We start from the raw sequence: 13,967 nt of genomic DNA, 5'->3' as shown, positions 1-13,967 counted from the left end.
GGCCTCAGGAGAGAGGCACACTGCAAAACTGGGCCACGTTAGACGCCTAGAGACTGGAAGTTCACGTGTTTGCAGTTAGGAGAGGGGAGGAAGAAGAGGGAGTGTCTTTTTCTCTCCCTCTCATTCTCTCTCTCTCTCTCTCAAACTCGACAGGAAGTGCATCTGGATCAGATCACAAACAGCAGTTGTCGGGTGTGAAGGCCTGTGGTGGAGGCCTTGGCTTATTTTTTGGCCCTAGCTGAGCTGGTTGTGCTCGCTCTGTGGTTTGATATGCTTATCTCTGTTGACAGCGATGGGACAAAAACTGGTTTTCACAACATTTGGCGGTTAGAGATGGACGACAGGGCGGAATCATTTTATTTATTCATTATTATTTGGTTAAATATGCTCCATGTCTGTCTTTTTTTTTTGAAGCTGGAACATTGAACAGGCTCTGTGTTATTAGGTTAAACCTTCCACCCCAATGCAACCTATTAAAACAACAGTGGCTGTGTTTACATGCAAAGATGTTGGCCGATCCCATTGATTACATTCCGATTTCGGATTAAGACCGAGGTGTTTATATTCCCACTCTGCTCAACAATCTGATGGAAAATCTATGTTTACATGCTCACTGCAAGTAATCCGATCCTAAATGACGTGCATGCGTAGAGAACCACTTAGTGTAGACGTTACCATGACAACGAACATCACACGAGTCCAGTCAGAGTGAGATAGATACGGTTGAGACGTATAAACAAAAAACCCTGCAGTTGCAGATCGAGACGTCCTCAGTTTGAGACGCCTGTTGAGTTCACTGCTGGTGGGACGCATTTTATGATGATGCATCAGTAGAGCCAGCTTTCCTCTTCCTCTTCCTCTTCCTCTTCCTCTTCTACCAGCAGGTCAGCGCTGTACCATCAGTATGATCTGCCTGTTTTAATGCCTTATTGCTCTCATGTCGTTGAGTTTTTCTGTGGGCCGCTGCTTTATAGCAGAGGTCACTGATGTGCGGACCGTGGTCTGAGTCCGGACCCAGACATTGTCCTGTTTGACCTGGACCTATAACCGATAAACTATGGAGAATTTTTTAATTCCGAGATTACGTGACGCTACTCAGCCAATCAGATCTGTGCATTACGATGAGCTCTGAGACTCGAGTGAGTGATGCCCACGCGAGCCGAGAAACAGCAGTCAGAGAAGAAAGTGAGTCAGAGGGAAGTTATTTCAGATGACGTGATCTAAAAATAGAAAACTGACCATAAATATTGTTGAAATATGACTGAACTGTACTTTATTTGATTTGATATTCAGTTGTTGACTGTATAAGATGTTGATAAACCTACTAGGCTCCTTCAGTAAACAGTATATGGCGCTGAATCATGATGTAAGTTGGACATTATGATGTTCTGGACTTTTGCTTGAGGAAGTTTTCTCCCCTGCTTTATAGTTATAAACAGGGGGGCCTCGGGGTGAAAAAGGTTGAACCCCTGGTTCACAGCTTGCTGACTTCTTATGGCAAACGATTGATGGGCTGATGGAAAATTACAGTACGATCTGTGACGTGATAAATGACAACGTGTCTTGTTTGTCCGGTTTTTCTTCGTGTGCGCTGGCTCGTCTTTGAGGCTGTTACATTCCTCTTCTTTCCCTGAGGCTCTGCCAGTGTCTCTCTCTCTCTCTCTCTCTCTCTCTCTCTCTCTCTCTCTCTCTCTCTCTCTCTCTCCTCATACATGCACATCCTCCTCCCCGATTTTTCTTATTTCTATTTTTCTTGCTTTTCTGTTGAGGGTTCTCTTTTTGATTCATTCATTCGCTGACTCACACACATACGCACACGTTTGTGCCTCTTTTTTTCCGTCTCTAAATTTTGTCCTAGTTAAAGGGACGTGTCATGTGACTCTAAATATAGCCAGAGCGTACAGTTTTATCATTAATCTGTGGGCCAAATCAATACTGCTACAACCACAAGAAGAGGATACTGTGATAGTCAGTCTCTCTCTCTCTCTCTCTCTCTCTCTCTCTCTCTCTCCCCCTTCTCTGTCTTTTTCTCTCGCTCTCTCTCTCTCCCACACTGCCACCTTCTCTGGGCCTGACCTCATTTAAAATGGACTGAGGTGAAGTGGAAAAGTGTCCTGTGTTCCAACGAATCAACATTTGAATTTCTCTTTGGAAATCATAAACACTGTGTCCTCCAGTCTAAAGACCACTCAGCCTGTTATCAGTGCACAGTTTAAAAGCCAGTATTCATGATGGTATAGGGGGCATTAGTGCACATGGTATGGCTGACGTGCACATCTGTGAAGGCACCATTAAAGCTGAACGATATATACATGTTTTGGCAACATATGCTGCCATCCAGACGACGTCTTTTCAGGGAAGGCCTTGTTTATTTCAGCAAGACGATGTCAAACCACATCCTGCATGTATTACAACAGCATGGCTCTGTATTAAAAGAGTCCGGATGCCAAACTGACCTGCCTGCAGTCCAGACCTGTCACCACTGAAACCATTTGGCGCATTATGGCATGAAAAACATAACAAAAGAGATCCCGAACTATTGAGCAGCTGAAATGTTTAAGTTGACTGTGAATGTAAAAATGTTGTTAGATGGCTGGGGGCTTCGAGGAGAGTTTGGGAACCAAACTTGTTCTTCTGACCAGCCCAGAATACATCAGCTATTAGTTTATTTATTAATTTATTTATGTATTTTTATTTTAACTTTTTAAAACTTTTACTACGTACATTTCTTTTTGCTTTTATTATAACGTAATCTGGTGTTTTTACGAGCAGAGACACTTACTTAGGTTCCTAAGACTTTTGCACAGCACTATATGTGCCTGTTCATAACATACGATGTGAAACGCATAGAGGAGCTTTGTTGTTGGTGCGTTGGACGTGAAGGAGAAGGTTGTTTTTAAATATTATCATTCCACAGGTGCTTTAGGTCAGGCCTGTTACAGCACAGTCTCCTAATGCCCTCATCACACAGATACTGCTGAATACACATTTATAGTGTATAATACTTTTTCATACGAACACTAAAGCTGGTGACACCTTTAAATATTACCGAGACCCTTTCTGCTGTGTTCACAGTGCAGTAGTGGAAAACTGTCTAACGTGATTAGAAAATGTAGCACATCTTCAGTCGGCCTGCAGAACCACATCTATATTTACGCTATTTTATATATAATTATAAGGAAGTGGTTGTTGCCAGAGTAGCCTGGCTTTGATTGCAGAAATGAGAGCAGAAGAAGGGCACAGTCTGGAGTAAATGGAGCATAAAATGCAACAAGGAAGAAGGTATTGGGTGGCAAGAAGTGGGAGTATTTAGGCTGGGTGAACTGTATAGTTAAATATATAACATTGTGATGTAGAAAATATATTTAAGATATACTGAGATTTGTAAACAGCTTGAAATGGATAAAACGCACCAACAAAACAATGAAGCCACATGTTAGGAAAGGCTTTAGACATATTTACAGCTTGTCCTTCCTGCTAAATATTTAAATCTGACAGGTAGATTCACCGACCAGACGCCCACCTGTGACTTTGTACCTAACATAAGCTGTTTGTGTACCCAAACACAGCTCAACCACAAACCTGTCACAACATTAATACTGCGCGGTAAGCAGTGACTGTCATTTAGCTATGGGTAACCTGGCCATTGTTCAACTTTTGACCGATACTTGGTTAAATTCATTCATTCATTCAAGATTAAGTGGTAGATAACAGTAGATTAAAAAATAAAGGAATTATTCTGCCAACACTTAATAAGTTCAGTCAGGTTCAGCAGAAACGGCAAAGCTTTCACAATAAGAGTCCCATGAAATTTCACTGTTTTCTGTCAGATGTTTTTATTGGTTTTTGTCTAGGAAAGTAAACAAAAATAAGGCGCAGTCGTGATTTTTGATTGTAATTTATACAGATAAATGGCATCAAAATGGTCAAACACCAAAAAAGCGGATCAATTAATAGTAGTGATGATGATAATAATAATAATAATAATAATAACAATAATAATTATAATAGTAATCACCATTTTCACTATTATTATTGTTATTGTTAGTAGTGGCAGTAGTACTTATGATTTGGGGGGCAAATTAATTGCTAATAAACATTACTCATTGAATATATGCTTAAGTGACTGTACGTGTTGTGTAGTTAAAAAATTATGCTTTGGGGGTGGGGGTGGGGGTGGGGGTGGGTGGGGTGGGTGGGGTGAGGTGAAACACATTGTCCGTTATTTGTTTTGAACCACAATTGGAGAAGGCCACCTGGCTAGTGGCCCCAGGTAATTTGAGTTTGCTCCAAATAAAACGAATATGACACTGTATATTATTTAAGAAGGAGAAAAAGCAAACAATTGGTAAAATTAAAGTGTACGGTTAACCGAAGCTTAAGAAAAACGCTGTTAGAGGACAAAGACTCGCATATGGAAGCACAGAGTCAAATGACAGAAATATAAAAATAGGCTTGTTCTGTGGTGCTTTGAGCTGTACCCCGCTGGGCTGTCCTAATGCTAGTGTAGTTAGCTGGCTACAGGCAAAACCCACCGCAGCACAGGCTCAGTTTCAGTGAACGATGTTCAAATAACACCCGTTTAGAGGATAACGAATCTCGGAGTACGTCGAGAGACTGGAGCTGGGGTGACCGACAGAATCAGGTGTGTTTTCTGGTGGGTGGTGTGTGTGTATCTATTACCCTGTTAGCTGTTAGCCACAGGTTTTCTTCAGTATTTCCTGGTTCTGATTTAGCGGCACAACAGACTGAAAAAGACACCGTAACTGGTCTCACCAGTCCGCACAGTACGGCCCTGAGAGCCATGTGGTTCGCCAGTGGAAAAGAGGCCAACGGTGTTGTTAACAGCCTCTCAATAATTGGCTTTTTTATGGTACAAGGAGTTCATAATAAACATACCAATACTGAAAAATACCCATGTTTTACTCAGAAAATAGTCAAGTCAAAGTTTATTTATTTAGCGCTTTTTACAACAGGTGTTGTCGCAAAGCAGCGTTACAGAAAAATATCTACCTTTCTGTCTGTCTTACTAATCATGCCCCGATGCTGGTAGCTCCTCAATGTTCCAGTATAATCCATCAGGGTCAAGCGATTAGGACGGTCATCAGCTCATAGAGAAGATAGAAGGAGAGAGAGAGCAAAAAAGAGGCAAACCATTTGTAAGTTAAGTCAGTTTATGGAGAGATATTAGTGAGTAATAATGCAAACCGAAAAGTTTTGAGTCTAGTTTTAAATTTTTACCCGATTTTTCTCCCCAATTTAGTCGTCTCCAATTCCACCCGCTAGTTAGGACTCCCCCAATCACACGATGCTATCAACGCTAGGAGGGTGAAGGCTAACACAGGCTTCCTCCGAGACCTGTGAAGCCAACCACCGCTTCTTTTCGAACTGCCGCTCACGCAACGTCACTGGACAGCCCAACACGCTCGGAGGAAAGCGCCAACCGCCAGATCTGCTACGTCAGCTAACAGACGCCTGCGCTGACTAGCATCGCGCTGAGTGATGGGGGGAGAAGGAGGGGCCATCCTACCCACCCAGAGAGAGCGAGGCCAATTGTGCTCTCTCGGACTCCCGGCTACGGACGGCTGCAGCATCACCAGGGATCGAACTCGCGATCTCCTGATGAGGGCCAACGCTTAGACGGTTGCGCCACTCGGGAGCCGAGTCTAGTTTTAAGTGTAGAGAGCGTGTCTGAGTCCCGAACAGAGGTCAGGAGATGATTTTGGGGCTACGTGGGAAAATGCTGGACCACCTGCTGTGGTTTTTCTGATTCCGGAACCGTCAGCAGGCCGGTATTTAGTGAGCGGAGCGTACGTCTGGGTTCATATGACTGAATTAATTCACCAAGATACTGCGGGGCCATTTAACGATTTATACGTTAAGAGAAGGATCTTATACTCTACACTGAATTTAACAGGTAGCCAGTGTAATGACCACAGGATTGGGGATACATGGTCAAATTTAGCAGCTGCAGAAAATAGTATCATGACAATTTATTATGATAACCGTATCGTCGTAATGCCCACCTTGAAGAAGCCAAATGTGACCGCCTGCTGGAGAAGATGGGGAAAGACGTTTTGCTCCCACCCTCAGACTGTATTGAGGGTTATTAATAAAACATATGAGGCAGTAAAAGTGCTGGGCTCAGAGTTTGTTCCCACTCTGTACTGGATCTTTGCCCCTGAAGGTGTGTCTCTTCAATGAGCTGCAATAAAAGATAATGGCAGACAAAGCCTTGTAAGATTAGTTCTCAAATAATTAGCAGCCGCTACAGTGACTGGATGGAGGCATGTACGTAAACATTACTCTAAAGTCATGGTTATAACCAGTAATAACGAAAGCGACTTGTACTTTTATATTTTTTCACTTGTAGCTGATGGAAACAAGCAGAGAAATTCTGCAAAAAGTGCTGATGCTGAACTTTCAGTCCACACCACTTTTGTAAGAGGAGATATTTTATTTAATTTAATTTAATTTTTTTTTTTTTCCATGTTAATTTCTTGGTCACTCCTAATAACTCATAATAGGAATTTTAAATATTAAACATGATCATTAAAAATAAACATATGTTTAATACAATGATCATTTCTGATGTTTGTGTTAATGGTGTTGATTAATTGTGCCACCTTCAATTCGGATCACTAGTTACTGTGTTTATCTAATACTATGAGTTGAGTGCTCAGTGTATCAAGCAGGACTTAGTACTTCAGGCTTAGCAAACACCTCAGATTTATGGTTACAGGTTAAATAATAGTTTTCCTCACAAACACTAAAGCTGGTGACACCTTTAAATATTACCGAGACCCTTTCTGCTGTGTTCACAGTGCAGTAGTGGAAAACTGTCTAACGTGATTAGAAAATGTAGCACATCTTCTTCAGTCGGCCTGCAGAACCACATCTATATTTACGCTATTTTATATATAATTATAAGGAAGTGGTTGTTGCCAGAGTAGCCTGGCTTTGATTGCAGAAATGAGAGCAGAAGAAGGGCACAGTCTGGAGTAAACGGAGCATAAAATGCAACAAGGAAGAAGGTATTGGGTGGCAAGAAGTGGGAGTATTTAGGCTGGGTGAACTGTATAGTTAAATATATAACATTGTGATGTAGAAAATATATTTAAGATATACTGAGATTTGTAAACAGCTTGAAATGGATAAAACGCACCAACAAAACAATGAAGCCACATGTTAGGAAAGGCTTTAGACATATTTACAGCTTGTCCTTCCTGCTAAATATTTAAATATTTAAAAACTTTTATATTTGTAGTATTTTTAGTATTTAAAAACTTTTAAATATTTAAAAACAGGTAGATTCATTGACCAGACGCCCACCTGTGACTGTGTACCCAACATAAGCTGTTTGTGTACCCAAACAATTCAACCACAAACCTGTCACAACATGAAACGATGTGTCACTGTAAAACATAGCGAATGTATAAATGTGTTTATTTATAAAATCTTAATGTTGAAAGTGAATTTGAGCTGTCATTTTGGGTGGGTCGATGCCCACTGGGCCCATTATAGTGGAACCACTGAGCTCAACTGTTATTGAGCTTTTCATATGTTTTTTTTGCCATGTTTTGGTCATTTCTTTACACTGAAACAAAGTAGTGGTGGGCAAAGTGATGATGTTGTTATCGTGAGTAAAAATAGATCAGAATTCGTTTCTCTGAGTGAACCATGGGTGTCAAATGTAAACATGTACCTGCACAGAACCTTTGTTTCTAGCAGTGTAGGGTGTTCCAGGGTGTTGTAAGGCAAAATGTATGTGTGTATATATACATATTTTGCCGTCAAACCAGTCTGAATGACTTTCAGTTCCGTGCTACATTTTCTCTGCAAGGCTAGATTTCCACAAGTCGTTCATTGCCAGAGTTACATAAGAGCAGTTGAATCATATTTTACCGCAAACTTGCTAACGTTAGGCTTTTTCACCCCCTTGTCTGTTCATCAGTCTTTACATGTGCACTGAGAGCCATGAGGCCATCGGAAGCAGAGGGAGATAAAAAGTTAAGCAATGCCAGAGACTCCAGATTAAAGGTATGCGTGTTTGTGTTCATATGCGCAGGTGTGTGATAAGGAATTCTCAGAAGTAACCCGGAAGCCGTGGAGGTCTGTCAGTGAGTCATCAAGGACTTCCTGAAGAACAAGAGCTGAGGGTATAGAAAGAAATCTAACATAGATACCGCATAGATGCTGTAACCTCAGCAGATCAGTAGTACATCCAGCAGCGGGACCAGGGTTGCTGTTTTGGGTGGGTACGACAAATTTAAGGGGCAGCCAGATTCGAATTTCACTTTCGTGGGCAGAGGGACAAAAAAACGAAACGTAACTGAGGTGTCACGTTTTCTAAGCATTGATCAAACAGTACAGGAGGAACAAGAGCACATAAAACTACTAATGACATCATAGACATTAAAAATATTACACTTAAAAATTTAAATATTAAACTTGGGTCTGTTGCTTTGTGCAGAGAAGCAATCATAACCAACGTGTGTTGGTAATCTTGATATCTGTACTTTCAGTGTTAATAGTTACTGTTTTTATCTATGTTAAGAACTCAGTGTATCAAGCAGGACTCAGTACTCGTAAGGTAGTGTTCGTGGCGCAGAAGGGAGTGAGGCTTAGCACACAACCCACAGTTATGTCAGTGGTTATACTGGGATTTTGATTTGTCATTGTCAGAAACGTAACCTGTAGCCGGCTAACTACACTAGCATTACCGTAACCTGTGTTCCAATCACTTCCATGGCTACAGGTGTATAAAACCGAGCACCTGGGCCTGCAGACTGCTTCTACAGACATTAGTGAAAGAATGGGTCGCTCTCAGGAGCTCAGTGAGTTCCAGCGTGGTACCGTGATCGGATGCCACCTGTGCAAGTCGTGAAATTTCCTCACTACTAAATATTCCACAGTCAACTGTTAGTGGTGTTATAACAAAGTGGAAGCGATTGGGAACGACAGCAACTCAACCAGGAAGTGGTCGGCCACGTAAAATGACAGAGCGGGTTTAGCGGATGCTGAGGCGCATAGTGCGCAGAGGTCACCAACTTTCTGCAGAGTCAATCGCTACAGACCTCCAAACTTCATGTGGCCTTCAGATCAGCTCAAGAACAGCGTAGAGAGCTTCATGGAATGGGTCTCCATGGCCGAGCAGCTGCATCCAAGCCTTACATCACCAAACGCAATGCAAAGCGTGGAATGCAGTGGTGTAAAGCGCCGCCACTGGACTCTGGAGCAGTGGAGACGTGTTCTCTGGAGTGACCAATCACGCTTCTCCGTCTGGCAATCCGATGGACAAGTCTGGGTTTGGCGGTTGCCAGGAGACGGTACTTGTCTGACTGCATTGTGCCGAGTGTAAAGTTTGGTGGAGGGGGGATTATGGTGTGGGGGTGTTTTTCAGGAGTTGGGCTCGGCCCCTTAGTTCCAGTGAAAGGAACTCTTAATGCTTCAGCACCAAGAGATTTTGGACAATTTCATGCTCCCAACTTTGTGGGAACAGTTTGGGGAGTTTGGCCCCTTCCTGTTCCAGCATGACTGCGCACCAGTGCACAAAACAAGGTCCATAAAGACACAGATGAGCGAGTTTGGTGTGGAAGCACTTGACTGGTCCTGACCTCAACCTGATAGAACACCTTTGGGATGAATTAGAGTGGAGACTGCAAACCAGGCCTTCTCGTCCAACATCAGCGTCTGACCTCACAAATGCGCTTCTGGAAGAATGGTCAGAAATTCCCATAAACACTCCTAAACCTTGTGGAAAGCCTTCCCAGAAGAGTTGAAGCTGTTATAGCTGCAAAGGGTGGGCCGACATCATATTAAACCCTGTGGACTAAGAATGGGACGTCACTCGAGTTCATATGCGTGTGAAGGCAGACGAGTGAATACTTTTGGCAGTGTAGTGTACATTTCATGTATGTTTTTTTTAAGCAACAGTTTGTTGGAACCAAGTCCTTATTGGTGGGAGCCATCGTACACTCGCATTAGCTTAGCCTGTCAGGCTACAGCTTGACACACTACAGAACAGGTTCGATTTCGGCTTTCTGTCACTCCAACGCCAGTCAGTCCACTTTGCTCTTGCTGAAATAAGTTTTTGTTGTCTATATTTACGATAGCAGAGCACCTGGTTAGTCGAATCAAAACTGGGGTGTTTGGATCTCTTTAACTAGCCTAAGTTAGCTCGGAGAGAGGCGCCAGCCAGCATTAGCTTAGCTTGGATGCTACAGGTCAAATGCTCTGGCCTTTCATACATACGGCGTTGGTGCTGCATAAGTTATACAGGCGTTCCTGTCTCTAGATGGATAAATGGTCACATCGGTCAACAAAAATTTAATTACATAGCTTATTTGTTTGTCTTTGACAGCATTCTGACTTGTTGATTAAGCAAAAGTTCCAAGCCTGGTAGACCAACCGGGAAATCTGTCTGCAGTACGGAATGTTTAACTGGTATTTCGTCAAGTTAAATTAACTGGAAAAATGAGTTCAAGTTTGTATTTTCCACAGATTTTCATGGCTTATTTGAATGTATTTTGCTGCATAACAAGCGCGGATAAAGTTATCGTGGGCGTCGAAATGAAAAGCATGACTCTCTGCGTCGCTCACGGGCCTTGATATCAGCTTGGCTTCCCTCCAGCACCAGCCACTCGATTCTGTTTCTTCAGATTTGACTCATTTATCATCTAAACTCAAACCTGTTCTGTGGTGAGCAGGGCTGGCAGCATGCAAGCTAAGCTAATGCGAATCAGCTACTCTCTCCTGGTTATCAGCACCGTTTACCAGTTAAGAAATTGGAATTAGATTGATTTGCTGTGACGTGGATTTAAAATCGTGAGCTGCTTTTATTCATTTGGCGTCCGTGCGAGCGAACCGAGCTCATTCGATTGTTTTCGGGTTTGAAATAACAAGGCAGGATGCTGTGGCAGGATAAATGTAGATCCACTCAGCGAATAGCGATGTCGTTATGTCATCCCACGGAACCGTTACCCTCCGTGCTCAGAACCGTTCGGCCCTGCAGTGGAAATGAGGCCGGAGTATGTAGAGAACCGTACTTGTAGAGCTACAAAGTGGACCTAATTAAATGGGCAAAGTAGTGTAGATCTGATGAAAATAGCTACTAGAATTTATGTTTATTTTCTTTATTTTACACTTAGTCTATTTTTTGGTACGTTTTTGTCTGTTTGCTCGAAGGAAAGGTGAGTTAGATCTGTGTTTACACAACAAAAAGGGAATGTTGCTGCACATTCAGACCATTTTATTCAGAATTTACCCTTCTCGGATCGACGGTTTGATGTCTGACGGATCGTATTGTAGGTCTGTATTGTGCGGTTTCTAGATTTATATTGTTTATTGTGAAAAATGTCTCGTATTGTTGTATATTTTTTCCCACTCCAGCTGGAAACTTCAGTACACGTCCTTAACACAGACAACGAGCTCAGAGGCTTCGATCCGGCACAAGCACATGAACAGACTCTTGCTATTCATCTTGTTCCTCAGAGGCTGTTGCATGTCCTGTGGGTGTTTATTCTCCTGTCAGGAAGCTACACAACGTGAACCTCTCTCTCTCTCTCTCTCTCTCTCTCTCTCTCTCTCTCTCTCTCTCTCTCTCTCTGTGTATAAAAGCTAAAAAACCACAGTAGCGCTCTTGTGTCACAGAAAACGTTTGTTGTCTCACGTCCCACCCAGAGGGTTTCTTACAAGCTGGCTGCTCTGTTTTGTTGTTTTCCTTCTCGTCTTGTTCTTTATCTCCAAATGCAGAACGACACGTACAGCGAAGAAGCACAGCTGACCTTCATTCAGTCCAGCCTCATTCAAGAACTGTAACTTTCAGCTTGTACTCTTACTCCATGAACGCTGACATGGGAATATTTTAGTATTCCAGGCCACTAATTTCTGTTTGAGCTGTCTTGGTCGTGTTGGGAGTATTCAGGTCTGGCTGTATTAGCTAACTTCAGGCTTGTGATACATTTAGAAACTTTGACTTTAACTCTTTCAACACCTTCAGATCTTCCTCCACAGTATCCGAATGAGTGTGCGTGTCTATTTTAAGCATAGTATAAAGTGAAGTTGGAGTTTTCTGTGTGCTGCCATGTTTTCTATCACTGCATAAGAGAAGCTCCATGCTGTCTGTATTGTTGGATTTGACCGATATGTGAGGTGTTCAAATGAATTTGCTCAAAATATTACTTTATGACAACAGAAAAATGTGCACATCATGTTCTTTAAGCAATAGAACACTCGAGTTGGTGGGTTATCACGAAATAACATCGCGGCTGTGATTTGGTCGCCGTAGATCATCACAGCCGTGATGTTATTGGCGATAACACACTCCTCGAGTGTTCTACTGCTTTAATACAACAGTTAAATAAATAAAGTAATAAATTAATAAACTGGGCCGTGAACGCGGCGTTTAATACGTTTTAATGTTCGCAGTTCCTTCACCAAATTATAGTTCCTTAACAAGCAGCTTGTTGCTCCGTCAGAGTAACGAGCTCCGCCCACTCGCTGCACAGCCGGCAGTTCGTTCTTCAGCTCCTCACACTAAATTCCCAAACTGTCATCACCACTGAGCAGCTTTTCAGTCGGCAGCTGTGACAGAAGAACAGCTGAACAACCTGGAATCAGCCAGAAATGAACCCAACACCATTCGCCAAACGTGTAGTCTGATCTTCAGTCTGACCAAATCAGACTGAGCCATAAAACTGCCGCAATATCAAGTTCAGCTCAGTTTTGTCAGTTTTTGCCAGATCAGTATTAATGTTGTTTTGTTCCAGCCAGTCTGTAAAGCATCTTACAGCCTGTTTAGTTTGGCGAATGGTGTTGGGTTCATTTCTGGCTGATTCCAGGTTGTTTAGCTGTTCTTCTGTCACAGCTGCCGACTGAAAAGCTGCTCAGTGGTGATGACAGTTTGGGAATTTAGTGTCGTCTCATCTTCAGAGTCTGACCAAATCGGCTGTCGGTCAAATGTGATCTTAAAAGTGTCCATTTTCTGTTTTTGGGCAAAGTAAGAAGTAAAATTGTTCAAATGTCTTGAGCGTCTCCTACAGCTGTCAAAGTCGTTGCTTAGCAACGGCGTCTCAGCGGAGTGATACAGTGTTTGTGAAAACCTGTGATGTTATGGTGAAATAACAGCGCGGTTAGAACGCTTCTCAACCAATCAGCTCGCGTGGGCGGAACTAAGTGTTGTATAATCTCCAGTGTTTTTGTTCAGTGTGTTCTTGAGGAAAGTCTACATCAGATTCATGACGTGTTCTTAAACCTCAGAATTGTTTACATTGCGCTCTTGAGCTCTTAAATAGATTCTTACCTAAGAACAAAATCCCACATTAGACGTCAGAATCTTTGTGAAAACCACGTGAAAATTTTCCACTGCATGAGGCCCTTTTTCCGTAAATATGCAGTTAAGACAAAGATACTTTCTTAAGACACTTTTGTGGTTCCAGCCACTGAAATGTTAAACAGGGATTAGTCTAAATTTCTGATATTTGAATGGAAAATTACTATTCATATGCAAATTAGCCTCTTTCTGTCACACAGTCTCATATTTAAGAACTATGAGATGCCTGAACTCTACAGAAAGAAGCGAAGAGCCAAATTCTTACATTTTGGTTTTGTTTCATATCTGTTTAGTCCAAAGAAGGAAGCGTAGACAGACTACTGCAGCCGCCTAAAGGCAAGGAAGGAAGCATCTCGGAAAAGCGCAGATAAGTTCAAGGTAATTCTGCACTCTACTCACACAAATTAAAGAAATAACATGTTTCTATATCATTTAATGAATTCATCAGCTGAATAACTTTTCATAAACTCACTGTTTTCCTCCTGAGAGGTGTGTCTAGGCTCGTAACGTTAGCAGAGGAGAAAACAGACGATTAGTATTTGTCTGTTTATTTTAAGCATCTTAGACTGACCCCTTTATTGGTGTCAGTTTCAAACCACGTGTTATCTAAAATAGATTTGTGGTCTGGTTTTAG

The 13,967-nt window shown here is 42.2% G+C and overlaps 1 protein-coding gene across 2 annotated transcripts in view; it reads left to right on the top strand.

Moving 5' to 3' along the window:
* The window catches only part of zgc:91976 (uncharacterized protein LOC492359 homolog), a 52,973-nt gene that overhangs the window by 5,099 nt on the left and 33,907 nt on the right, over window positions 1–13,967 (top strand). Inside the window, exon 2 of one of the 2 annotated variants that reach the window (XM_036592590.1) lies at window positions 13,627–13,711. The exons of the other annotated variant lie outside the window; for it this stretch is intronic. The gene's annotated coding sequence lies outside the window, so the exon portion shown is untranslated. The remainder of the gene's footprint in view (window positions 1–13,626; window positions 13,712–13,967) is intronic. 2 annotated transcript variants of the gene reach the window in all.

The sequence above is a fragment of the Colossoma macropomum genome, unplaced genomic scaffold (genome assembly GCF_904425465.1).
Source record: "Colossoma macropomum unplaced genomic scaffold, Colossoma_macropomum, whole genome shotgun sequence".
In the NCBI taxonomy this organism is placed as follows: domain Eukaryota; kingdom Metazoa; phylum Chordata; class Actinopteri; order Characiformes; family Serrasalmidae; genus Colossoma; species Colossoma macropomum.
Note: the sequence above shows the minus strand (reverse complement) of the source record. Positions and strands in the feature narration are given on the sequence as shown.